We start from the raw sequence: 25,191 nt of genomic DNA on the forward strand, positions 1-25,191 counted from the left end.
TTAAGAAGTGCTAGAGTTCCTGTCGTGGCACAGCAAAAATGAATCAGACTAGGCGCCATGAGGTTTTGGGTTCAATCCCTAGCCTCACTCAGTGGGTTGAGGATCTGGCATTGCTGTGGTTGTGGTGTAGGCTGGCAGCTTAGCTCTGATGCGACCCCTAGCCCGGGAACCTCCATAAGTGGAGGGTGCAGCCCTAAAAAGCAAAAAAAAAAAAAAAAAAAAAGTGCTTTGTGAGTCCCACAGTTCTCTACAAGCAGAAACCATTAGGAAAGAGGAAGTGGAATGCTCAAAAGGTCACAAGTGGGAAGGACTTTCAGCATGACTCCAAGCAAGGGCATCATCAAGGACTCAGTCACGGGGGAAAATTTCTACCTCTCACAACTGGTCTCTCTTTAACGTTAGGGGTGCAGATCCAAGTTGAGTCTCCTGCGTGATGACCTTCAACCCTCTGACTTCCAGGAAACCAGTTTTGGCTCTCATCTAAACTGGGTGCCCCCCTCCTAGAGGGGGAGCAGCATGAGGATTCGGTGACCCCCTTGACACCTGTGAAGACAGGGATCTGGATTATACTGACTGGGTAAGCAGACTAAAAAGTAGGGAATTGATTGTAGGCCATCTTGGTTACAAGGGCAGAGATTTTGCAAAGGACGGAGAGAGAGGGAGAAAAGACATAAGGTAGATCCTGTACAAAGTTATGGGCACCTCAAGTCCTGAAAGTAGATCCCAAGTTGGAACAGAAATTGCCTTCTGGGTAGCCCAACCCAGCGGGGAGCATAGTGTGAGCGCTCAGTACAATGTGATTGATGGTGATGGTGACCTGTCCTTGATCCTTGATCTCTATCTATTCTCCTTAGCTATAGGCTTTCCAAAGATACACGTGTATGTAATTTACCAGTGCCCAGGAAGAAGGCTGAAGGCAGGGACATTAATGGCCGGCCTGGCGCCCTAGTACTGAACCCCTTCTCCCCCATCTCCTCGCTGCCTCACCCCCACCCCCCATCCTCGGGTCCGCACTCACCCCACCCCCCATCCTCGGGTCCCGCACGGTCAGCCTGAGGAGACTGAAGGGATTTCACTTCCGCCTGGCTGCAGGAGCCGCAAATTCCAGACTAGATCAGAATTAGAATAATCAGAGGCAAAATACACCCAGATGCTCTTACACACCCAGACGCGCGCGCGCGCATCTCTGGGCCATGGAGCGCACGTGAGCCCACGCCCCGCGCACCCAGCCCTGCCCCTCACCAGAGCATCCTCAGCAGCTGCCACAGAAGCTGCAGCTGCTGCCGCTGCCTCCTCCTCCTCCTCCTCCTCGTCCTCGTCCTCCACCTCTTCCTCCTCCACCACCACCACCTCCTCCTCTTCCTCCTCCAGCCGCCGCCACCGCTGCCCCTGTGTCTAGTATCCCCTCTGGTCCTCCTTCCTCTCCCAGTTCCTGCTCCTCCTCCTCCTCCCACCCCCGGCGCTTGCTGCCCGGCGGGGAAGGGCAGAACCCGCAGCAGCGGCTCGCCCTCCCTTGGTCCACGAAGAGGCTGGAACAGGTCTGTTTCAGGGGCGCTTTGTTGCAGGCTCTTGGAGCGTCCGTGGCTCCACCAGCCGCTGGGAGGGCACGGGGCGGACGGAGGGGTAGGTTATTTCTCAGGGTTTTTTTGTTTTTTGTTTTTTGTTTTTTGGTCTTTTTCTATGAATAGATAGGGTGCGATGGGGCGGGAAGGCAGCTCGAGCCCTCTGCCAGTTCGCCGTCCCTCTGGGGCTTCATGGCGAGAGAGCTCTGAAGCTGCCTGGACTCCCGCCCCCGCCCACCCCTGAAGCTCTCTTTCTTTGCGCCCCCGTTCCCCGCATCCACTTCCTAGAGCCGAGCTTTCTCTTGTTCTGGGAGCTCATGGATGGGGGCGGGGAGAGATGGATGGAGTCGAGCCAGCGGGGCACCTGGGTGCATGGGGCTTTGTTATGTACAACAAAACCAGTCCTCACCAGCTTCCAGTTCCAGGCTGGGCTGCAGTCTGCTGGTAGAGTGGGGTGTGGGCCGGGCAGTCTAGGGGAGTGAGGGAATATGAGGGGGCACTCTCTGTGGGTGGTGATTGGGCTCCCAGGAATGCAGATGTGGGAGATGGTGCAGGTTTTGTGTGGGATTCAGTGAGTGTGAGTTGGAGTGTGGTGTGTGTTTGTGTGTCTGTCTGTCTGCCTGTCTGCACCGCGGGGCTGGGTTACTCCTGGGATTACATGTCCTTGGGTATCATCCCCTGCCAAGCCACATTGCAGTAACGCGCGGGCAGATCCGGTCCTACCTGTTCTGCCCACATTGTAAGGGTAATGATGGTTTCAAAGTGATGGAAATTCCCCCCACCCCCCACCCCGGGCCAGGACTGTTGCTTAGGACATTCTGGATGGGGGATTTCTAGTCAGCTTGGCCAAGTCCGACTGGACGTCGTTATTGTTCCTCCAGAGATGCCCAACTTTCTTAGCAGGCTTCTCTCTTTTAGCCAATGAGCATACAAAGCTCTTACAGTGATCCCTGCAGTAACTCCCCCCACTCCCTCACCCCACCCCTTTAATTAGTGGATCCTCGTGTCTTCTTTATTGCAATGATAGTTGTAGTGGTGGGTTAGGATGTAGCTGTATATTTGGAGGAAAAGGGACATACCCAAAGCATTATGTATTTGTTGTTTGATTTAGAGGTTTGGAGATTTTTTCCTTGACTCATAAGGTGTGAATTGGCATGGTCTTTTTTTTTTTTTTTTTTTTAATTAAGGAGAGACGAGATCAACAAAAATGGCCAAGGCTGGTAAACCTTCTCTTTGACATTTTTAATTTATGATTTTCATAACGCGTTGTTTTTCAGGGTCCAAAAATGTATAGTTAAGGGCAGGGATCTTTCCGTCAAACAACGGACTTTTAGTAAATGCCTACTATGTGCCTGTGGTGTTGGGTATTGGAAGGATAGAAGTGAATAGACCAATCACACATCATCTCAGCTCTCAAGGAGTACACAGTTTGGTAGGCAAGACGGAATGTGCAAACAGATAATTACAGTGGAGGATGACCAGGGTCAGGCAGGGGACTGAGATGCAAGAGGGATGCCTGGCTGGGGGCGGGGTGGATGATCAAGGAAAGCTTCACGGTGGAAGTGGCATTTGAGTGAGTCTTGAAGAATTAATTCACCAGGTGGCTAAGTTGAAGGAACAGCGTATACAAAGGCAGAAGGATCATAGTTGAGTAAGATTGTCAGGTGTCGTTGGAAGTGTTATTGTCACCTTCTCGGAATGAATCTCCATGGACTGGGATGATGATTAATGGTAAATCCAAAAGGAGCCAGTAATGCAGACCGCTAAGCATCAGAACACATCCCCGGAGTTCCCCTCGTGGCTCAGCAGTTAACAAATCTAACTAGCACCCATGAGGACTCCGGTTCGATCCCTGGCCTTGCTCAGTGGCTTAAGGATCCGGCGTTGCCTTAAGCTGTGCTGTAGGTCGCAGATGTGGCTCTGATCCCGTGTTGCTGTGGCTCTGGGGTAGGCCGGTGGCTACAGTTCCAAGTCGACCCCTAGCCTGGGAATCTCCATATGCCATGAGTGCAGCCCTAAAAAAAAAAAAAAAAAAAAAGAGAACACATCCCCATCTTAAGAAGTATCTGGCTCATTTATTAATATTACTGTGTTTTGCCTTAACCAAATCTGATATGTGTAAATATGGATTTACAAGACAAATGAACTAGATGGACAGTATTCGCATAGCAGAATTTGTTGCTTTACAAAAGGATTTGTAATCAGATCACCTTAAATAGCAATGCCCCTGTCACCTTTACAGTGGATATTTCTACCCCAAATCGCTTTACACAGAATTGTTCACATAGCCAATGGATGGACAGAGAAAGGTCTCTTTGTGTTACATTTACTTTTCGCACACAAATTTACCAATTTCAATGGAGGCCTTTTCCCTCATGGTGTGGATGTTTAATAAGTACAAAAAGACATCCTGAAAATGCCAGTAATAAGTACTAAATCCATTGTCGGTGATCTTTTATCATTTGAATTGTATATAAAATACAAATTAATCAGGACAGGGTCTTCAGGGAGTTTTGCATTTTAGTTACTTTGAGTAGTGTCACTGGTAATTAATCACAGTACAAGATTTCTGTGCTGTATGTTAGTTCTGAAATGGATGCATGATGACTACTCTGATACTCATGCAATGAAGGCAGAACAGGGGCACGTCCCGAGTCTCCTGTTCTGTTGCATTGTTGCCGATGGGATAGGCTGATGAATGGCACCGGAAACGAACCTAAGAGATGGATGATTTCTATCAGAAGTGCCTGGTGGGTACAAAAATTCTGCTAGTTAAGAGTGTGGGCTCTGAGGGTTTGGACCAGCATCCTGAGCATCTCCTCCCTTAAATGAAGACCCCCGAATAGCCCCGGTTCTATCTGAAAGGAATGTCAGCAGAAGTAGGTCAGCTTGAATCGATGTCCTCCCTTCTCGCTGGTGCGCTGCTGCAGAGGAAATGATGGCCCGGGGTCCTTTGGGCACATCAAGGTCCTTTGTTCCCTGGTGGTCAATACCGGAAGTTATCAGGCAATAGCTCTAAGAAACATCCCCTACAGCTTGGATGGGAATGGCATTAGTTTGTTGCTGTGCTGATACTCAGATTAGTCTAATGGTTAGGACAGTGCTTCCCAGTGTGGGTTCTAAACAAGAGTAGCTCCGCTGGATGTTAGTAGGTGTGACACACAGCCTTTTTTTTTTTTTCTTTTTTTGTCTTTTTGCCTTTTCTGGGGCGGCTCCCGTGGCATATGGACATTCCCAGGCTAGGGGTCGAATTGGAGCTGTATCTGCTGGCCTACGCCAGAGCCACAGCAACTCGGGATCCGAGCCGTGTCTGCCACCTACACCACAGCTCACGGCAACGCCGGATCCTTAAGCCACTGAGCGAGGTCAGGGATTCAACCCTCAACCTCATGGTTCCTAGTCAGATTTGTTAACCACTGAGCCACGATGGGAACTCCGTACACACAGACTTTTGTGCTCAAGTTGACTTTGAGAAGTCCTTGCCTAAGCAGATACAGTTTTGTCTATTGCGGGGCTCCGACACGCCTTTACTCTTCCAGAGAATAGAATATGCAGCATTTCCCAGATATATTTGCCCACAGAACCTGGTTGTGCCAGCAAGCATTTGGCTGGGCTGGTGTTGAGAAGAACATTCTTTGGGCAGTGCTGGGCAGGAGCATTTCCCGAAGAGTTTGGAGGCTGTCAGTGTCTCGCTGGGTAAACTTGGATGACTCGCTTCAGCCCTCGAGGCGTTCCTTCCCCCATGTGTAAAATGAGGCTGAAGGCTGATAATAATCATTGCTCTCACCGACTGTGATGGTGTGATGACAACGAAGATAATATCTCTGCAAGTATTTTGAGCTCCTTAGCAGAAAGGCTCTACATAAACTCAAGGTTATTATGAAAGGGAAGTGAAGAATTAAGGCAATTATCCTGATGGTTCGGGCCCCAATCCTGTTTTTTCGGTGGTGTTCTTGGGCAGACTGGCTCAGTTCTCTGCTCTGCTTTGACTGCAAAGACCTGTCCTCATTCAACCTTAGGTGACTCAGTTCTCTGGGCTTATTTCCTTTTGCATGGTGACAATTTCAGTGTGGCCTTTAATTTCCTGGACCAGAGGTATCATCAGTACTGCCGCGAGAAAAATCCCATCCATCTGAACACACCCTGCTGACCAAAGAACTGGGAAGGTGGGAATTAAATGTAGTTGGAAGGTTACTTTTATCCTTTAGATTCATCCTCTTGCCGAAGACGTTCTAAAGGACCATCTTGGGAGTTCCCGTCATGGCTCAGTGGTCATGAACCTGACTAGTACCCATCAGGATGCAGGTTCGATCCCTGGCCTCGCTCAGTGGATTAAGGATCCGGTGTTGCCGTGAGCTGTGGTGTAGGTCGCAGACACAGCTTGGATCTGGCATTGCTGTGGCTGTGGGGTAGGCCAGCCACTGTAGCTCTGATTCGACCCCTAGCCTGGGAACCTCCATGTGCCACAGGTGTGGCCCTAAAAAGCGGACAAAAAAAGGGGGACCGTCTTGGAAGCAGGCTGCTGCATGGCTCATCTCTAATGGCTCCAGTGTCCAATCTGGGCCAGAACCCTGTTTGTGGGAGAGGTTTTTTGAGCACAGTTTCCAGGGTCCATGTGGCCAGGAGCAAGGCCATCTTTAAGGAAATTCAAAGGCAAAAGCAAACAACACTCTTGTGACTATTGACCCCTCCTGATTCCCTTGACGCTTATTATTAATTCCCTCTTTTCTTTACAAGCAGCCTTGAAAGCAGAATGGAGTTCTTGAGGATTAACAGCTAATAATCACTGCAGACTGGGTTTGGGGTAGAGACGGATGCAGAGGCATTAGAGTTAGTCATCTACATGGACCAGCCGTTCTCGGCATGAAAGCGACGGGCTGCAGTTGTAGTAGGAAGGGCTTCGGTTGAGGCACAAGAGAAAACTGTGGCTTTAAGCTGGGATACTGCAAAATGAGAGTCAAGATCTTCTCTGTTCTGGAGAGCTTAGTGGAAACGCCTGTCCGAGAGGGGAGATTCGTAGCATGGTGAGGCTGCAAGTGCCTTGTGACGTTCATCTGGTGCAAACCTTCCTTTTGGATGAGGAAAATGAGGACCAGAGAAGTGCAGTAAGCTGCCTGAGGCCCCACAGCTTCCCCATGACGGAACAGAAGTCATTCTAAAAGCTAAAACTCAGATCAGCTGCCTCCTTCTGTTCTTCATACTAGACCCAGCTGGGTTCTTGTGTAGTTCAGGGGAGGGTGGATTGGCCCATTCTTGGAGGTCACGTCCAGACCTGAGTTGTGTGTGCTTTATGTGGCAGCTGGAGCAGAGGGACAGGTTTCTAGTGGAGCCCTAAAAAGCCATGCGTCCCTGTATCTCTCTATCTCCATTCATCTTTTTTTTTTTTTTTTTTTTTTTGGTCTTTTGTCCTTTTAGGGCCGCACCGGTGGCAAATGGAGATTTCCAGGCTAGGGGTCAAATCGGAGCTGTTGCTGCTGGCCTACACCAGAGCCACAGCAACACCAGATCCGAGCTGCGTCTGCGACCTACACCACAGCTCACGGCAGCACCGGATCCTTAACCCACTACTGAGCGAGGCCAGGGATCGAACCCTCAACCTCATGGTTCCTGGTCGGATTTGTTTCCGCTGCACCACAACGGGAACTCCTATCTCCATTCCTCCTGAGTGGATGGTTGTCTGATTCACCGAGACCTGCAGCCAGCTGGAAACCTGAGGACTGGATGATGTGCCTAGATACTCAATGGGTGATTCAGTCATCCCAGTCTCTCTACCTTGGTCCCTTGTAGATGCTCCCTAAATACTAAAGATTCCCAGAGCTGGAACTGTCAGCCTTATCTTGGAGAGAATTGGAAATACCGGGATAACCCTTATGTCAAATAGACTGGGGCGGGGGGGGCGTTTTGAGTGGAAATTTTTTTTTTTGCTTTTTAGGGCTGCACCCATGGCATATGGAAGTTCCCAGGCTAGGGGTCGAATTGGAGCTGTAGATGCCAACCTACACCACAGCTCACAGCAACACCAGATCCTTAACTCACTGAGTGAGGCCGGGGATTGAACATGCATCCTCACGGACACTAGTTGGGTTCACCATGACAGGAACTCCCTGGAGTGGGATTTCTTTAGGATCAAAGAGAAGGATTGAATCCTGGACTTCAGGCAGAACAAAAAAAGGATTGAAAGGAGCTAGCCATTTCCCCTTCTCCCGTACTTATGCAAGAGCTGGGGGGGAAGGAGGCAGGGCAGGAAGAATTCCCACCAGAGACTTGGGAGGATGGGAGAGGGAGGTCGTTTTAGAAAGCGTGTCAATCACGCCCACCTTTGCATGAAACAAAACTCTTCGAGAAGAATGCAACAACCCTTCCACCTCTTTCCAGCTTTTCTCATCCTAGTTCAACTTCTAAATAGCAAAAGCTCATGGCTTGGGGGATTAGAAATTGTCTCAGATGCTTGAACACCATGTCCTTGTAGAGGACATTTTTAGAGGCTGGGAGTGGGAGCTGGACATTGTGGGGGAGTGGCACAGCTTGCCTCACTTCTTGTTTAAAAAAAGCATTTTTTGCGATCAAAATAATACAGGCTCATGCTTGTAAAAATAGGAATATGAAGTAGAATGTTCCTGGCCTCTCCACCACTGATCTGCCACTTAGTCACAGTTTGGTATGTATCATTTTATGTGTTTTCATGAGTATTCGCATATGTATTCAGTGTCCCTAAAATAATAATTGAAGTTGTGACTAAGACTCCACATATTCTTCTACAACGTGTGCTTCATTGGACTATGTGTCTGGCGGTCTTTTCCTGCCAGTGTACATCATTCTTTTTCACAGTTGCATAGTATTCTGTTATATGGTTGTGACCTAATTTCTGTAATCCAAGCTTTTCTTTCCTTCTTTTTTTTTTTTTTTTTTTGGCCAGACCGGGGGCATTTGAAAATTCCCCCGGGCCAGGGATTGAACCTGCGCCAGTGACCCAAGCTGCTGCAGTGACAACTCTTCAGTGCATTTCTTCTTCTGCATTGCTATTGCCTATCCTTTGCCTGCTCTTCTTTTGGGTTGTTCTTTCTCGTTTTGATAACTGGTGTCTCATTTTGATAACTATATTTTGAGTAGTAATTATTTAATTGTTATCTATGTTGTAGATGTAGGAAGTAGTCTATTGTTTCTCTTTTGACTTTGATTTTAGTGTCTTTCGTTGCACAGAAATGTTTATAATTTTTAAAAATAATCATTGTCAATCCATTCCTTTATGGGCACTTCAATAATGCCACAATGAGTGTCCTTGGACTATATGATATGCCTTTGGCTCATTATTTACCTAAGAGAAATTCCTAGGACTAGATTTGTTATTTTTTTCCTAGGTATTGCCAAATTGCTCTCTAAAGTTTTTTTTTTTTTTTTTTTTTTAACCAATTTTCACTCCAACTGCAGTGGGTAGACTTCTCCTCTTAATGTCTTCTGATAATTCAAGTTTTGCTTCTTAACTTGAGGGCTAGGCTAAGCAAGAATTCATATTTGGCACCACAAAAGGCTTGGAGCAGAAATCCCTAACTGCACATGAAACACATGTAATACACGTTTCACCTTCAATTATTGAAGCAAACATGTTTTTTAATTCATCTCCAACTAGAACTGTGTCGAAAGCATTTTGCAACATCAAGTCCCTCTAAATTCACTGTGAAATGAATGGCTATTTAGGGTCATTTCTGCTGGCAGCCACCCGACGCAGCAGACAATGGCAAATGAACTTTAGAGGTCTACCTTGTAAGACGCTTGGGAACAAAGCTACTGCTGCCTCTTTGCTGCACTCTTCGCTGCACCAGCTAGATTGGTTCCAGAGTTTTCCAGAGGCTGAGTGCGGAGTGGGAGGCAGCTTCTCTCCGACTTGCCTTCCTGCAAAGAGGACAAGTTTGAGGCCCTCCCATGAGAAGGTATTCTAATAGAAATAAACAGTGATGTCACCCTCTGCAAGGGGAATAGGGACAAGCAGGTACAGGTGCAGCTTCCCCCCTCACTCTGCCTCGGCTTGCTTCGTCTTCTTGTATCTCTTTCCTGCCAACATCCAGCTATGGTCAAAGGAGTTTTGGTGTTGGCTATAGGCCAAGGGGTAGGATCCATGGTTTGGGGGAAGATCGAGGTCAGAGAGGTCGTCTGTGTGGCTAAAGAACTATCTTTTGTCTGAAGGTTGCGACAGTAGCCAGCTTAAAGTCCCTTAGGATGGCTGAGTGGGAGGGGGGGGATGAGAGAGTGGTGCTAATTGTTACCCATTTTATAGATGGAAAGGACACATCTGGAAAGGAGAAAAGCTCTGAGATTTGGACATTGCTGGAAACGACTCCTGACATAACTGCGGACACTTGCTAGCTGAAAATCTGGCAACTTCTCTCCTCTAGGGATGGATATAGGTGCCTTTAGAGTGCAGCTTCTTATTTTAATATATTTAAACATACCCTTTATGCTTACCCATCATTCACTTCACCTAGTGTGGTACTCACCTCACCCCTGGGATGCTTTCGAGCTGTCAGAAGATGGGTGGGTTATTGTCCCCAAAGGAATAATTTGGATTATTCGAACTATTGACAGTTATTTTTTGTGGTTTCCTATTTACCTCAAAATCTTGGTATTTGGAAAATGGCTTTAGATCCTATCTAATATTTGTGAGGTTTTTTTCCTTTTAAAGGTTTGGACTAGAATAAGGATCGTTCACAGGGGCGCTGATGACCAGATAATGTAGTTATTAATCTTTGCTGCCTTGAAAAAAAAATTCCTTTGGTGGTTAAGTTAGTGAAGGTCCCATCTTAAAGCTAGGATGTCTCTTCTTCCATGCTGAATAATTTAAAACTGAAACATTATAGCCGCAAATACAGTTTCTACACATAAATCATGTGATACCTTCCTCCTTATGGATGGTCAGAAGGGGAAAGGCCATCTTTTCTTTTTAAAACTATGCTTGACGCTTTTAGTGGAACCGAGGATTGTCAGCTTTTGTTTTCTAGTGAATTATTCTGCAAAGGTAACGTTGCTATTTAACTCCGATTAGCACCAGGAGGGGACATCTGTCTGCATACTTAAACTAGAAACGACAATCTCATTAAGAGGCAAAGAGAGTCGGTGAATGGAGCTTACAGGGAATTGGGAGGCAGCAGATCCAAATTCCAATTCTCGTTCGTTACTCATTAGCTGCGTGACCTTGAACAAGGGCTTCAAAGTCTCTGAGCCTCAGAGGCCTCGCATATAAAATGGGGACGGAATTAGGAGTAGATAGATGGTTGGTAGCGTCGTGCCCTCCATTTCAACAAAGCATCCTTGTTTCCATAGTCAGAGCTTGCCTGGTGACAGAATCATTTGGGGACACTTGAATGTGTTGGGGTCCCCATTTCAAACAACTGAATTTGACCCTCCAAGATTGGACCCAGGAAACCTGTTAACTGGCTCCGTGGATGATTCCAAGAAGGCTGGAATCAGCCTTCCTTGGGAACTTTCAGGGAAAAAGATCCCCCTGGGCTTTCTGGCCTGAGGGAATGAAACCCATTTGCCCAAGTGGAATGTCCACATCTCCCAGTAGCGCTGGCTTAGAAACTTATGATGTGGGACCACATTTGGGGAGGCTGGTTTTTGACCTAGTTCCCCCAAGGGCTGGTTTTTGCAGAGGTGAGTGGAGAGCAGAATGTTCTTTTCCACAAGTGAGAGTCTGGATGACCAAACCCACCAGTTATTCAATAAGGAGCATGTTTCAGGTCCTTTGGTCCCAGATCTTCGGTGGAAGGATTTCTTTTCTTTTTTTCTTTCTTTCTTTCTTTTTCTTTCTTTTTTTTTTTTTTTTTGGTCTTTTTTTGTCCTTTTAGGGCTGCACCCGTGGCATATGGAGGTTCCCAGGCTAGGGGTCAAATTGGAGCTACAGCTGCCAGCCTACGCCAGAGCCACAGCAATGCCAGATTCCAGTCGTGCCTGTGACCTACACCACAGCTCACAGCAATGCCGGATCCTGAACCCACTGAGCGAGGCCAGGGATCGAACCTGCAACCTCATGGTTCCTAGTCGGATTCGTTTCCACTGTGCCACGACGGAAACTCCTTCAGTGGAAGCATTTCTGAGAAAGGACAAGGTGGTTCCTAGAATGCAGACCCTTTCTGCCCAAGCTCTCCTTTGAATCCCCTATGGAATTCCTATCCCTCCTTTGACTTTGTAAACTTCTGTTTCTCTTTCCTTCATTCAACCCACATTGTTGCAATGGGTTGTCTCTCTCTTTTTTTTTTAATTTAAAAATTTATTTTATTTTATTTTTGCTTTTTAGGACTACATCTGTGGCATATGGAAGTTTCTAGACTAGGAGTCAAATCGGAGCTACAGCTTCTTGGCCTGTGCCACAGCCACTGCCACCAGCCATGCCAGATGTAAGCCACCTCTGTGACCTACACCGCAGCTCCTTAACCCATTGAACGCGGCCAGGGATCGAACCTGCATCCTCATGGATACTAGTTGGGTTCGTTACTGCTGAGCCACAAGAGGAACTCCTGCAGTGGGTTCTCTTGTTTCGTGGGATTTCAACACTCTAGCTCTGTAGGCCCTCCTCACCCCCCACCTCCACCCCCACCCCACTTTAAACACCTTCTCCCCACCCATCACCCACCCCTTCATCACATTCCTGATTTCCTTCAGCCGTAGGTCCTGTCTCAACACTGTCCTGGCTTCCGAGTACCAGAAGGAAAAGTGTCAGCATCAGTGACACCTTTGCCCTGCTTCTTCCCTTGTGTCTCAGCCACTACATTACCGGGGAGACCGGAGCTAGAGAAATGCTTTTCCGAGGCAAAGTCTTCCTTTTTATGTATAGCCACCATTTATTGAGCTGTGTGCCAGGCCCTGTGCTATGCTCTTGAAACACATTATCTCATTGAATCCCTTGCACCATTCCATCAGGTCGGTATTCTTTGTATTCTCCTGTCACAGAGGAGGAAGCTGAGGTTCAGAGCAGCTAAGTGACTGACACAAGTTCAATCAGCTGGTGAGTAGCAAGGTGGGTCCTGAATGGTTAAACATAATATTCTGCTATTAAGGGTTTCCCATGGTGCTATAAGACTGGGTTGTATCAAAGGAGGTTGTATGAAGCAGCAGCTTTTCTTGGGTGTGAAGAGTCTGATCCAGCCCTAAAGAGTCTGAGTTAAGTTTAAATACCAAGAAAGAAAGGGAAGTTTTTGGTTGTGTTTTTTTTTTTTTTTTTTTTTTTTTAGGGCTGCACTCGTGGCATATGGAGGTTCCCAGGCTGGGGGTTGAATCTGAGCTGTAGCCGCCGGCCTACACCACCGTCACAGCAATGCAGGATCCTAACCCACTGAGTGATGCCAGGGATCAAACCTGTGTCCTCATGGATGCTAGTCAGATTCGTTTCTGCTGAGCCACGACAGAAACTCCTGAAAGTTGGTTTTAATGGCAGTGTCATGTTGCCAGGGTTATTATGTATCCTTGTAGGGTTGGGCCTGGGAGACCGGTTTTGATCCTTTGAGACTTGAAAACTGAGTAAACCTGCAAATGCTGGCCTTGAGAATTACACTTCTGAGACCCCTGTGACTCTTGTTGGTTTCCTAGATCAAGGGGATGTGAAACATGCTTGTTATTTTCTTCCTCCCACTCCCATCTGGGAAGCCAGCAGGTGCCAAAGTTACAGATGACCAGAGGTAGGAAATGACTTCCTGGGTGCTCTCAGCTAAAGGCAGAGTTAAAACAGGGAGGAGGGCTCAGAATAGGCTGAACAACGGCCTTGTTGGCTTGGATTTTTCTTGGGTTTCCAGCTCACCCAAGTCCTTCTGGTCTGAGTCTTTTTACTCAAATTTTCAGCATGAGTCAGGGAACAGACTCATTGAACTCGGATTGATATGATCCAAACTCACGAGCCCATCAAATCCATGCACCGAGATTTCCAAAATATACCCCTGGGATCAAGTTCATCTTCACATCGTCCACGAAGATCCTATTTGAAGGAGCCCAAGGTTTCACTTTGACTTCAGTGCACGGATTAATTTACCCTTACCATTTCTTTTTCTTGGCTCTTTCCTGGAAAGATCTTACATTGGCTATAATTTCTCTAAAATCGCCTTTGAGTTGGAGCCACCGGATGAAGACTTCCACCCATTTGCTGTAGCATCTGTCCTCTTGAGTGTCATTTCCAGTCATGAGAGTCAGTAGGCATCAGGGTCTTGTAAGGACTCAGTCACTTGCCCCATGTCTAATGCACAACGAGTCGCATGGCCTCGCTAGGCCTCGGTTCTCCCATCTGTAATGATTCTTTTTTTTTTTTCAGTCTTTTCTAGGGCCACTCCCATGGCATATAGAGGTTCCCAGGCTAGGGGTCCAATTGGAGCTGTAGCCGCCAGCCTACGCCACAGCCACAGCAACACCAGATCCGAGCCGCGTCTGCAACCTACACCACAGCTCACGGCAATGCCAGATCCTGAACCCACTGAGCAAGGCCAGGGATCAAACCCGCAACCTCCTGGTTCCTAATCAGATTTGTTAGCCACTGCACCACGACGGGAACTCCCACCATCTGTAATGATTCTGACTCTTCCCTTTTCCATGGCGATATTAGAGTAAGCAGATCATCGAAATGGTCCAAGATAGATGCTTGTGGTCATCTTTGGATTTTCCTGGTTAAGAGAGCTGTTTTGGAGAGAGAGAAGGTAGTGCCAATTGCTGCTCTACCTCCTAGTATATGATCTTGCCAAGTGTCTTAGCCACCTCATTGCCTTAGCTCCATAAAATGGAAAGGGTGATAACTGTGCCTACTTCATAGAGTTGCAGCAGGGAATCGAAGAGATAATATATGTTGAGGGTCCCCCCCCATAGTTAGTGCTCACTAAATGGCAGCTGATTTTTTTATTCTGATGAGCGTGTGAAGGTCTGTGGAGAGGTGTGAGTCCCGGCCCAAGTCCTTTGGATAAGCCACTTAGCTCTTTAGACTTCGGTTTCTTGGAGTTCCCTGGTGGCTCAGTGGGTTAAGGATCTGGTGTTGTCACTGCAGCGGCTCATGCTGCTGCTGTGGCATGAGTTCGATCCCTGACCCAGGAACTTCCACATACTGCAGGTGTGGCCAAAAAAAGAAAAAAGAAAAAAAAAAACGAAGCAAAACAAAACCCTTCAGTTTTTTTCACCTGATTAATGGGAATAATAATGGTACTTACTTCATAGGGGTTTTTCTTTGAGGAATAAAACTCATTCCTACAAAGTTCTCAGCACACTGTCCGGCACATAGACGTGCTCAAAAAACTATCATTATTATCAGTCAGGTGGAAACGCAGTGACCCTGTAGGCCCTTTGGTCCCTGGCTTCTGGGAATCTGGGCCACGTTTGGGCCTCATTCCCATGCCAGCAGGGTTTCTGATGCCCGTGAGTTATCAGAAGTCCCATCATTTGGGGGTCAGCAGAGGACATGGCCTTTCTGCATGGGGACCTCCTGAGACTGAGAGGGCTTCCCGCCAAAGCTCTGCACAGTGTCACACAGGCTGCCTCTGGACGGCAGCGGATTCCCAGGCCCCCACAGGGTTCACAAAGTGTCAGAAGTGGGGATAGAGCCAACCTTGCTTAGCAATTCCCCCCAGGAGCTGCACAAAGTTTTGTCAGCTGCCCCTCCCACACCTCGGCTGGCAGCGCTGCCAGGCCAGGCCCGTATTCCCTTCCGGCAGTCCTCCAAGGCAACATTGCCCCAAGCAACACGTCAAGTCAGGCAAGCAGATGCTGCCATAGTGACAATTCCTACCTGATCGATAGAGCTGGGAATTGAACCCTGGTGACAGGGCCGGCCTGGAGGGGGGGCCACCTCCCAGGGCATCACCTGCCTCAGCCTGGTGGCCAAGCAACTGGCCCTGCCCACCACCGGCTGCGTACCAGTCTCAGGGCCTTTCTCCCTACATTCTTCCCCACCTCTGGGGCCCCGCAGTGAGGGACCAGTTCAGGCGACCCCTGCCCTCTTTGGATTCCTCAATGTCTCTGCCTTAGCTCGGCCTGTGTTATTTCTTCCCCAAACTACTCAATAGTATGGGTTACTGCTGCTGTCGAAGCTATTAATAACAGTAATACCAGCGAACATTTATTGAGTGCTTATTAGGTGCTAGCCCCCATGCTAAGTGTTTATGTGAATCCTCTCATTGAATAGTCACAACAACCCTGGGAGGTAGGCGCTATTAGTGCTCCTATTTTATTTATTTTTTAATTTTGGGTCTTTTTAGGGCTGCAGCCGTGGCCTATGGAGGTTCCCAGGCTAGAGGGCGAATCGGAATTACAGCTGCTGGCCGACAGCAGAACCACAGCAACGCCAGATCTGAGCCGCATCTGTGACCTACACCACAGCTCATGGCCGCTGTGAGCCTAACCCCCTGAGCGAGGCCAGGGATCGAACCTGTGTCCTCATGGATACCAGTCAGATTTGTTTCTGCTCAGCCACAATGGGAACGCCTAGTGCCCCCATTTTATAGAGGAGGAATAATACTAATTAGCATGTATGAGTGCTTACTGTGTGGAAGGCCCTCTACTAAGTACCTTATATGTATTTTCTCATTTCATCCTCAAACGGACTTTAATAGTAGGCATGATTACTACTGCTAGAGACATCTGTCAGCCTTGAGTGGTAAGGGTCCAGGTGGGAACTTGGACACTTAGGAAATGTTCACAAGGGGTTGTGTGGAGTTCTCATCATGGCTCAGTGGTTAACGAACCCAACTAGGATCCATGAGGACGTGGGTTCGATGCCTGGCCTCACTCAGTAGGTTAAGGATCCAGCATCGCCGTGAGCTGTGGTGGAGGTTGCAGACGCGGCTCACATCCCCAATTGCTGTGGCTGTGGTATAGGCCAGCAGCTACAGCTCTGATTAGACCCCTAGCCTGGGAGCCTCCATATGCCACAGGTGTAGCCCTAAAAAAACAAAAGACAAAAAAAAAAAAAAAAAAAAAGAAGAAGAGGAAGAAGAAGGCGTTGCATGACCCAAGAGGACTTTTGATGTACTTTGGCGACAAGCCCTTCCTCCCCGCCCCGTCCACTTTCCCACCAGCTGCATGGGTATAGCACACGCTGCTCATTCTGAATCCTGCTGGGCTTCTGGCCATGGCTGGAGAGGTGGGGGCCACACCACCCCTAACTGCTTGCAGCTGATGAGAGGTGGCGCATGCTGCCCAGCCTGGATTGTTTGGGGGCTCGCTGGGATCAGGCTAGGAGAGCCACATGGTGAGAATTACCAAATAAAAGTCACACGGCTTAGCCCAGAGTTTTAGGCTTCTTACTATATGACTATCCATGATGATAACATACATTTTGAATACTTACTATGGACCCTAGACTCCTGCTACATGGGGCTACCCTCATCCCCAGAATACATCTTGCATATAAATACCCATTTCCATGCCTTTGTTCATGGTGTTGTCCTGCCGGGTCTTCTCCCAAAATCCTCCTCAGACTGTCTCGCTTCTTTACTCCTTTCATCCTTTCATCCCAAGGACACATATGGAACATTTGCTATATACTAGCTGCTGTGCTAGGCACTTAGAATAATATGACTATAAACCAAACAGACATAGGCTCCACCCTCATGAAATTCACAATCTAGTAGAGGAGATAGGTATTAAACAAACCAGCACAGACATATCATTATAGTTGACCCTTGAACAATGTGAGGTTTGGGGTACCAACCTCTGTGTAGCTGAACATCTACGTATCACTTAGAGTCAGCCCTCCTTGTATGTGATTCTTCTGTATCTGGTGTTTCCATCCATGGATTCAACCAATCAAAGATTGCATAGTGTGATTTACTGTTGAAAAAAATCCACAAAAAAGTGAACTTGCAAAGCCTAATCCCATTTTGTTCAAGGGTCAACTGTGTAAGCTGTAATCAGTGCTGTGAAGGAGAAGAAAGGGTGGTATGAGAGACAAGAACAAGGGAGACAATTTCGGTGGGAGAGAATGAAGAAATGTCTTTCTGGAGGGGAAGTGACATCTAAGCTGAGACCTGAAAGATGGATTAATAATAACAAAGGGCATCCCGTGCAGAGGGAACAGCTTGTCCAGACACTTGAGGTGGGTGCTTGCCATAGTCAACCTACTAAAGAATGAGGAGGTGGTGCTCGGTGAGGTTGGAGACGAGGCAGGTGCTTGCAGGTCACAGGGATGAGTTCCCTCTTTATGCTGACTGCAGTGGGAAGTCACTGATGTGTTCAAGTGGGAGATCAAAATAATCTACTTTATATGTTTGAAACAGTGCTTCGATGCTACACCAAATTGGCCTGGAGAGTGGCAAGAAGGCAAAGAGGAAGGGGTGAGATGGGAGGCTGGGATGCTAGTCCACGAAGATAGATGCCGGTGGCCTGGACTGGGGGTGGCAGTGGCCACAGAGAGAAGTGAACTGATTCAGGATATATTTTAGAGCTAGAGCCAAAAGGACTTGCTAGCGGACTGGATATGGGGGATGAGAGGAGGGAGCAATCGAGGAGGACTTGCATGTGTCTGGCAAGATGGGTAGCAGTACCACTGAGGGACATGGAGACGTATCCTTAAGCCGATTTAGAGTTTAACTCTTCTGTGTCACATTCGGTCTATAGTGCTTATGTAGCATATAACCTGTACTACTTTGTCTTAATAATAGTTAACATGAGTGTATTTGTTGTTTCTCTGGGTAGGTTTTAAACTCTTTGTGGACACTGACTATGTCCGGCTTGTATCTGTATTCTCCAAAGCACCCAAGACATGTATGGAAGACTGACTGATCAATTAAGGGAAGGAACACGTTTCTCTTTCTACTTTACTCTTCTCACTAAGGCATCAGACATGATTCTGGATCAAGCTTTTTTTTTTTTTTTTTTAAAAGAAAAACGTATGACAGGAGTTCCCGTTGTGGCTCAGTGGTTAACGAATCTGACTAGGAACCACGAAGTTGTGGGTTCAATCCCTGGCCTTGCTCAGTGGGTTAAGGATCCAGCGTTGCCGTGAGTTGTGGTGTAGGTCACAAACATGGCTCAGATCCCGCGTTGCTGGGGCTCTGGTGTAGGCTGGCGGCTACAGCTCCGGATTCGACCTCTAGCCTGGGAAGCTCCATATGCCGAGGGAGTGGCCCAAGAAATGGCAAAAAGACAAAAAGACAAAAAAAAAAATGTATGACATACTCCTGAAGAGATATGTGCTTTGATAAAGACCTTTAGCTGCATTCAATCATTAATCACCTTTTGAACCATTGCTGCCGTGTCAGTGTGATACAGAGCACATCTAACCTTGGTCCTTAGAACATCCTTCAGCGGTGCAGTAAAGGCCATGTGTTCACAGTTGCACGGCCTTACAGGAGAGTTCAGACTAGCTTAGCCTGAGCAAAGCGGAAGACCAGCAGTGGCCTAAGGGCCTTAGTCACTCAGGCAGGTGTGGGCTTTCGTGGCCATAGATCAGCACACACTATGGAGGGAGTACCATGGACCTTAGGTCTAGTCACAAAATAGACAAGATATAGCTGGGTTACCACATCTAAACAAGAGAAAACTAAAAGGTGGTGTCCTGTGGCTTTTTTTTTTTTTTTAATGTTTTTTAGGGCTGCACCTGAGGCATATGGAAGTTCCCAGGCTAGGGGTCAAATCAGAGCTGCAGCTGCTGGCCCACACCACAGCCATAGCAACTCAGGATCTGAGCCACGACTGTGACCTACACCACAGCTCACGGCAACGCTGGATCCTTAACCCACTAAGCAAGGCCAGGGATCAAACCTGCGTCCTCATGGATGCTAGTCAGATTCATTTCCTCTAAGCCAATGGCATTTTTTATGTGATTCTTTGCAGAGGTTCTATAGAGAGTTGTCTGGTCCTGCATTTCTGAGGTGGGAGCTTAGGAATCTGCATTTTTATAAGCATCTCAGGAAATCTTGGTCCAGGGAAGCCCTGGATCACACTTTGAGATATCCTGGCTTCAGAGATTAGCCCTGAAACTGAAAGCACATCCAGCCAGTCCCTTGGGTACAACCCAGCTCATCCCAGCTCCCTCCTTAGAGGAAAGTTCAGCGTTATTCTCAGGAGCCCCAGGAACTGCACACACAGCTGTAGATATGCATGAACGCCCAGATGAGTCACTAGAAAAGAGATGTAACAGGAGTTCCCATCGTGGCACAGTGGTTAACAAATCCGACTAGGAACCATGAGGTTGTGGGTTCGATCCCTGCCCTTGCTCAGTGGGTTAAGGATCCGTCGTTGCCGTGAGCTGTGGTGTAGGTTGCAGACGTGGCTCGGATCCCACGTTGCTGTGGCTCTGGCGTAGGCCGGTGGCTACAGCTCCGATTCGACCCCTAGCCTGGGAACCTCCATATGCCATGGGAGCGGCCCAAGAAATAGCAAAAAAAAAAAAAGAAAAGAAAAGAAAAGAAAAGAGATGTAACAGTCTTGACCACCACAGGGGGAAGGTTCAGGAGTCCAGACTTCATAGCTTTTTCTCTGCTGCACCTGGGAGCTGACTGGTACTGCAGGTCCATTTTAGGGAAGGCCTCCAGGGGGCGCTTTGTGGTCTGAAGAGGCAGCACCCTGGCCAGTGCCCACAAACTTCTAAGGCTGCTTATCAAAGGGGAACTGAACCGGGCCTTGCCCTGTGCTCTTAACACCCAACCAGGGGTATTGGAGGAGGATGGATATGGATTTAGCATCTCGGTGGGATTAAGGGTACCTAGCAACTCCCTGCCTCCAGGTTCACACTCTCAGCAAGCTGATCCTGGTGTAGCCAGACCAGATCCCTACTTTTTTTTTTTTTTTTGGTCTTTTTTGTCTTTTTAGGGCCGCACCTGCGACATATGGAGGCTCCCAGGCTAGGGGTCTAATTGGAGCTATAGCTGCCAGCCTATGCCACAGCCACAGCAACGTGGGATCTGAGCCGCGTCTGTGACCTACACCACAGCTCACGGCAGCGCCAGATCCTTCACCCACTGAAGGAGGCCAGGGATCAAACCTGCAACCTCATGGTTCTTAGTTGGATTCACTTCCGCTGTGCCGCAAGGGGAGCTCCCCAGCTCCCTACTTAACCAAAACTCAGCCTGCATCCATTCCCTATAGTCTAAACAGCATGGAAACCACCTTCGTCCAAGTGTCCAGGGGGTTCACTCTAAGCAGCTCCGGCATTTCTCTGCTCCTCACTTCCCTCACCTTCCACCTCTCCCGGTGGAGACCCAAGACTGACCTGGTCATCAATTGCAGAACACCCAGCCTGCAGCAATGAACATCCGGGGGACCACCTCACTTCCGGTTTTCCAAGGCCACCAAGAGAAACCTGCAGGCCATCATCACATCCCCGCCCTCCACTCCCTTGGACTTGGTTGTACCTACTGGCTTCCCCAAACCTAGAACTGGCCCTGGGTGGTAATCAGCACCTCCCTAGTTGGTTCAACTCTGAGACAACCTCACCCAGGGACTTCCTTCCAAAAGGAGACTGCTCAGAATTTTGAGACCTCTTCACGCCTCTCCATCTGTGCCATCCTCTTCCATTGCCCTACATGTAAGCCCCTTCCCCTCTCCTGGGGGGATTCATCCCCCGCACATGTTTGTGCTTTCTCTTCACCCTCCATCGCCTCTCCTAGGCTTTCGTCTGTGCCCTTTGAGACCCATGTCGCACATCGACAAACTCCCCTGGCCCTTCCCTCTTGCAGTGTCATCTACCTCAGGGCATCACAGCCCTGGCTACACGTTAGCATTCCCTGGGGAGCTTTTTAACAAGGACCAGAGCCTTGGAGTCCCTCCCTCACGATTCTGATTCAATTGGCTTCAAGTGGGGTCTGGGCTTCTCTAGTTTTTTAAGAGCTACCCCGAGGTGATGCTGATGCGCAGCCAGGTTTACAAACCACTGACACCTGCTTGCCCTACCCGACACATCCATTCTCTCTCAGCTGCTCATTCTCCTGGGCTGCATACACCGCAGAGCTGAGGGCTGCTGCCCACACTCTCTCATTAATTCCCTGGCACTGGATTTCCAGTTGTGGCTCAGTGGTTAGCGAACCCGACTAGCATCCATGAGGATGTCAGTTCGATCCTGGGCCTTCCTTCGTGGGTTAAGGATCCAGTGTTGCCGTGAGCTGTGGTGTAGGTTCAAGACTCGGCTCGGATCCTGCATTGCTGTGGCTGTGTCATAGGCCAGTGGCTACCGCTCCCATTGGACTCCTAGCCTAGGAACCTCCATATGCCTCGGGTGTGGCCCTAAAAAGACAAAAAGACATTCCCTGGAACTATTTTCAGGGTTATTATTATTATTATTATTATTATTATTTTGCCATGCTTGCCACGTGGAGAAGTTATTGGGCCAGGGATTGAACCCACACCACAGCAGTGACCAGAGCTACAGCAGTGACAATGCTGGATCTTTAACCTTTGTTAGGCCACCAGGGAACTCCTATTTTCATGTCCATCCTAAAAAAAAGAAACCAACAGAGAGTAGAATTAAATAACAACTAAATTTATTGTTTCTTGTTTTAAAAAATAAAATGAATTTTTATCAGCTTGCCCAGATGGGTGATAGAAAGGGAAGAGGAAGGAATGTAAAGGTTTATAAACTGTCAGAAAACCAAAAAACTGGAGTCAGACTCTTGAATAAATTTTGCCCATAGCAAAAAAATAAAGAAAGAGTTCCCTGTGGCACAGCATGTTAAGGATCCAGCATCGTCACTGCAGTGGCCGGGGTTGCTACTGTGGTGCAGGTTCAATCCCTGACCTGGGAACTTCCATATGATGTGGACTCCGCTGAAAATAAAAGTAGAATTAATAAATGCTGCTTTGAGCCACATGCCACCAAGAGCACCCACTGTTCTTTTGGTCAACTCTTTTCCTCCTCATTCACCCACACTTTCCTGGGACTTTTAATAACCCGGTTTATTACCTTCCTCTTGAACCCGATCCCTGCTTTTATCCTGGATGTCTTTAGTGCCCCAATCACTAAATCCTTCCAGCATCCTGGACTCATGACTCATTCCTTGGACGAATATTTATGGAGCGGTGCAGTGTACGGGGCGCTGGTAGAGATGTGGTGTGAGCGATATAGCAGTGAATGAATGGACCACAATCCCTGCCTGCAAGAAGGTTACCATTAGGAGGGCAGGAGGGGCGGGAGACGATCAGCCCATCAGTAAACAAATAAATAAGAATTAACACATAGGATGTCAGATGGGAAAGAATTAAGTAGGGGGACAAGGGAGGAAATAGTGAGAGAGAGAGGAATCACTTTGTTTCGTTTCGCTTTGTTCTTTAGCTTTTTAGGGTCACACCCATGGCATTTGGAAGTTCCCAGGCTAGAGGTCCAATCAGAGTGACAGCTGCCGGCCTACCCCACAGCCACAGTGATGCTGGATCTGAGCTGCATCTGTGACCTACACCCAGCTCACGGCAACGCCGGATCCTTAACCCACTGAGGGAGGCCAGGGATCGAACTCTCAACCTCATAGTTCCCAGTCAGGTTTGTTTCCGCTACGCCACGACAGGAACTCTGAGGAATCACTTTTATATATGAGAGAAAGAATTTCAACAAGGGTAGTGCCGAGACCAGCTCAGCAGATTAGGGCTGAAGAACGCGCTCTGGGAAACTTAAGGAAAAAGTTAACATAAAACAAGACATAGAGACATTGATCTTAATTAAAGGTGGGAACCAGGGGACTCAAGGTCTCAGGGACCAAGAGCACCGCCTCAAGAAACCACACTGCTTTTATTGTGCTCTTTGGGATGACATCAAGTGAGGAGGGGGCTATGCGTGCAGGATATAGGTTTTTTTTTTTCTTAAAGTTCTTTTATTTTATTTATTTTTTTATTTTTTTTCCGCTGTACAGCATGGGGACCAAGTTACACATACATGTATACATCTTTTATTATTTTAAAAGTCACATAGCTGGTAGATGGTTAAGCTTTTACTCTGACCTTTAGGCATTTAACAGTCATTGGCATTTGAGGAAGCTTGGGTTAGCTATCTATGCATAGCATCTAGAGAATCATCACTGTGCTATCTGTGGCAACCCATGCCTAGGTTTGCACCTTGGTTCTCTTTGCTAATGCATATTCTGCTAATGACCCCTCATAAACCACTTGAGGCCCTGAGGTTCCTCTTTCTCTTATTCTTATATTCTTTTTTTTTTTTTTTTGCCATTTCTTGGGCCACTCCTGCGGCATATGGAGGTTCCCAGGCTAGGGGTCCAATCGGAGCTGTAGCCACCGGCCTACGCCAGAGCCACAGCAACGCAGGATCCAAGCCGCATCTGCAACCTACGCCACAGCTCATGGCAGCGCCGGATCATTAACCTACTGAGCAAGGGCAGGGATCGAACCCACAACCTCATGGTTCCTAGTCGGATTCGTTAACCTCTACGCCACGATGGGAACTCCTCTTTCTCTTATTCTTAAGATGACATATCATGCTGTGCAAATGGTGTGCCAATCTGCACAGGTCTGGTGTGCCTAGACCAATGCATTATGTCCTCATTCAGCTGACCCTATGAATAACTTATGCCTTTAGGTCTTTGTTCTTAAGCTTAAGTCATTCACCAGCACTGCGACAAGTTGGAGTTTTCAGCAAAGAGGCTAAGAAAACATTGTAGAAACATGTCTGGAGACAGGGTAGCCTTCATTGAGCACATTGATGTTTGTGCAAAGACCTGGAGAAAGTGAGGGAGCTACCATGTAAATATCTTCTGGGAGAGCATAACAGGCAAGTGCAAATGTCCTGAGGCAGGAGCGTACCTCACTGGGAGGAGGTCAGTATGGGAGGCCAGTTAGGGAGGGAAGAGTGATAGATGAAGTCAGGAAGGCACATGAGGTTGGCTTGTAGGAAACTGTACAGACTGACTTTTACTCTGAATTTAGATGGTGAGCCTTTGGAAGGGAGGGCTCTGCTAGAGAATGGGATAGAGACATTGGAAGTTTCCTTGATATCACTTATCTCCACTCATTGTCATTTCTACTCCATTTTTTTTTTTTTTTGGCTGCACCCGTGGCATGTAGAAGTTCCTGGACCAGGAATCAAACCCTCATCATAACAGTAACCTGAGCCACAGTACTGACAATGCCAGATCCTTAACCACTAGGCCACTAGGGAACTCCTCCGTCTATTTTTTTCATTGCTCCAAACTGCTTCACCTCTTTCTGAAATCTTTTTTTTTTTTTTTGTCTTTTTCTCCTTTTAGGGCTGCTCCTGCGGCATGTGGAGGTTCCCAGGCTAGGGGTCTAATCAGAGCTGTAGCTGCGGGCCTACACCACAGCCACAGCAACGCCAGATCCGAGCCTCGTCTGCGACCTACACCACAGCTCACGACAACAGGGAATCCTTAACCCACTGAGCAAGGCCAGGGATCGAATCTGCAACCTCATGGTTCCTAGTCAGATTCATTAACCACTGCGCCATGACCTGGAACTCCCCTTTCTGAAATGTTAAACTCAGGTGTTTATGATAGCATCACTTGAACATTCATTCTAATGATGCTTTCTCTTTCACCTTATCTGAATCTCTCGTCTCTTGACTCTACTAATTCTTCATGGATATCAGGCCTTCTGCCTTCTTTTCCTTTCTCTCTGAAACCCCAAAGTGCATCCTTTCCAGCAATTCTCATGTACCAACTTGATGGTCTGGTTAATAGTTCAGCAAAGCCCAAACCATCCATCATTCCAGTGG

At 47.9% G+C, this 25,191-nt stretch overlaps 1 protein-coding gene across 6 annotated transcripts in view; it reads left to right on the plus strand.

Annotated features, from left to right (window-relative positions):
* Positions 1-326: 326 nt before the first annotated feature.
* PAK3 (p21 (RAC1) activated kinase 3) overlaps positions 327-25,191 on the plus strand; it is a 299,369-nt gene continuing 274,504 nt past the window's right edge. For 4 of the 6 annotated variants that reach the window (XR_014835535.1, XM_085008199.1, XM_021080682.2 and 1 more), the window contains exon 1: positions 1,241-1,538. The gene's annotated coding sequence lies outside the window, so the exon portion shown is untranslated. Of the gene's footprint in view, positions 578-1,240; positions 1,539-25,191 lie in introns of those variants that run through there. The other 2 variants (XM_085008202.1, XM_085008204.1) reach the window with 2 other exon arrangements.

Source organism: Sus scrofa, chromosome X (genome assembly GCF_054392235.1).
Source record: "Sus scrofa isolate SSC_HxYL_T2T_F1_AM1 chromosome X, Sscrofa_HxYL_maternal_Yorkshire_Landrace_v2.0, whole genome shotgun sequence".
Taxonomy (NCBI): domain Eukaryota; kingdom Metazoa; phylum Chordata; class Mammalia; order Artiodactyla; family Suidae; genus Sus; species Sus scrofa.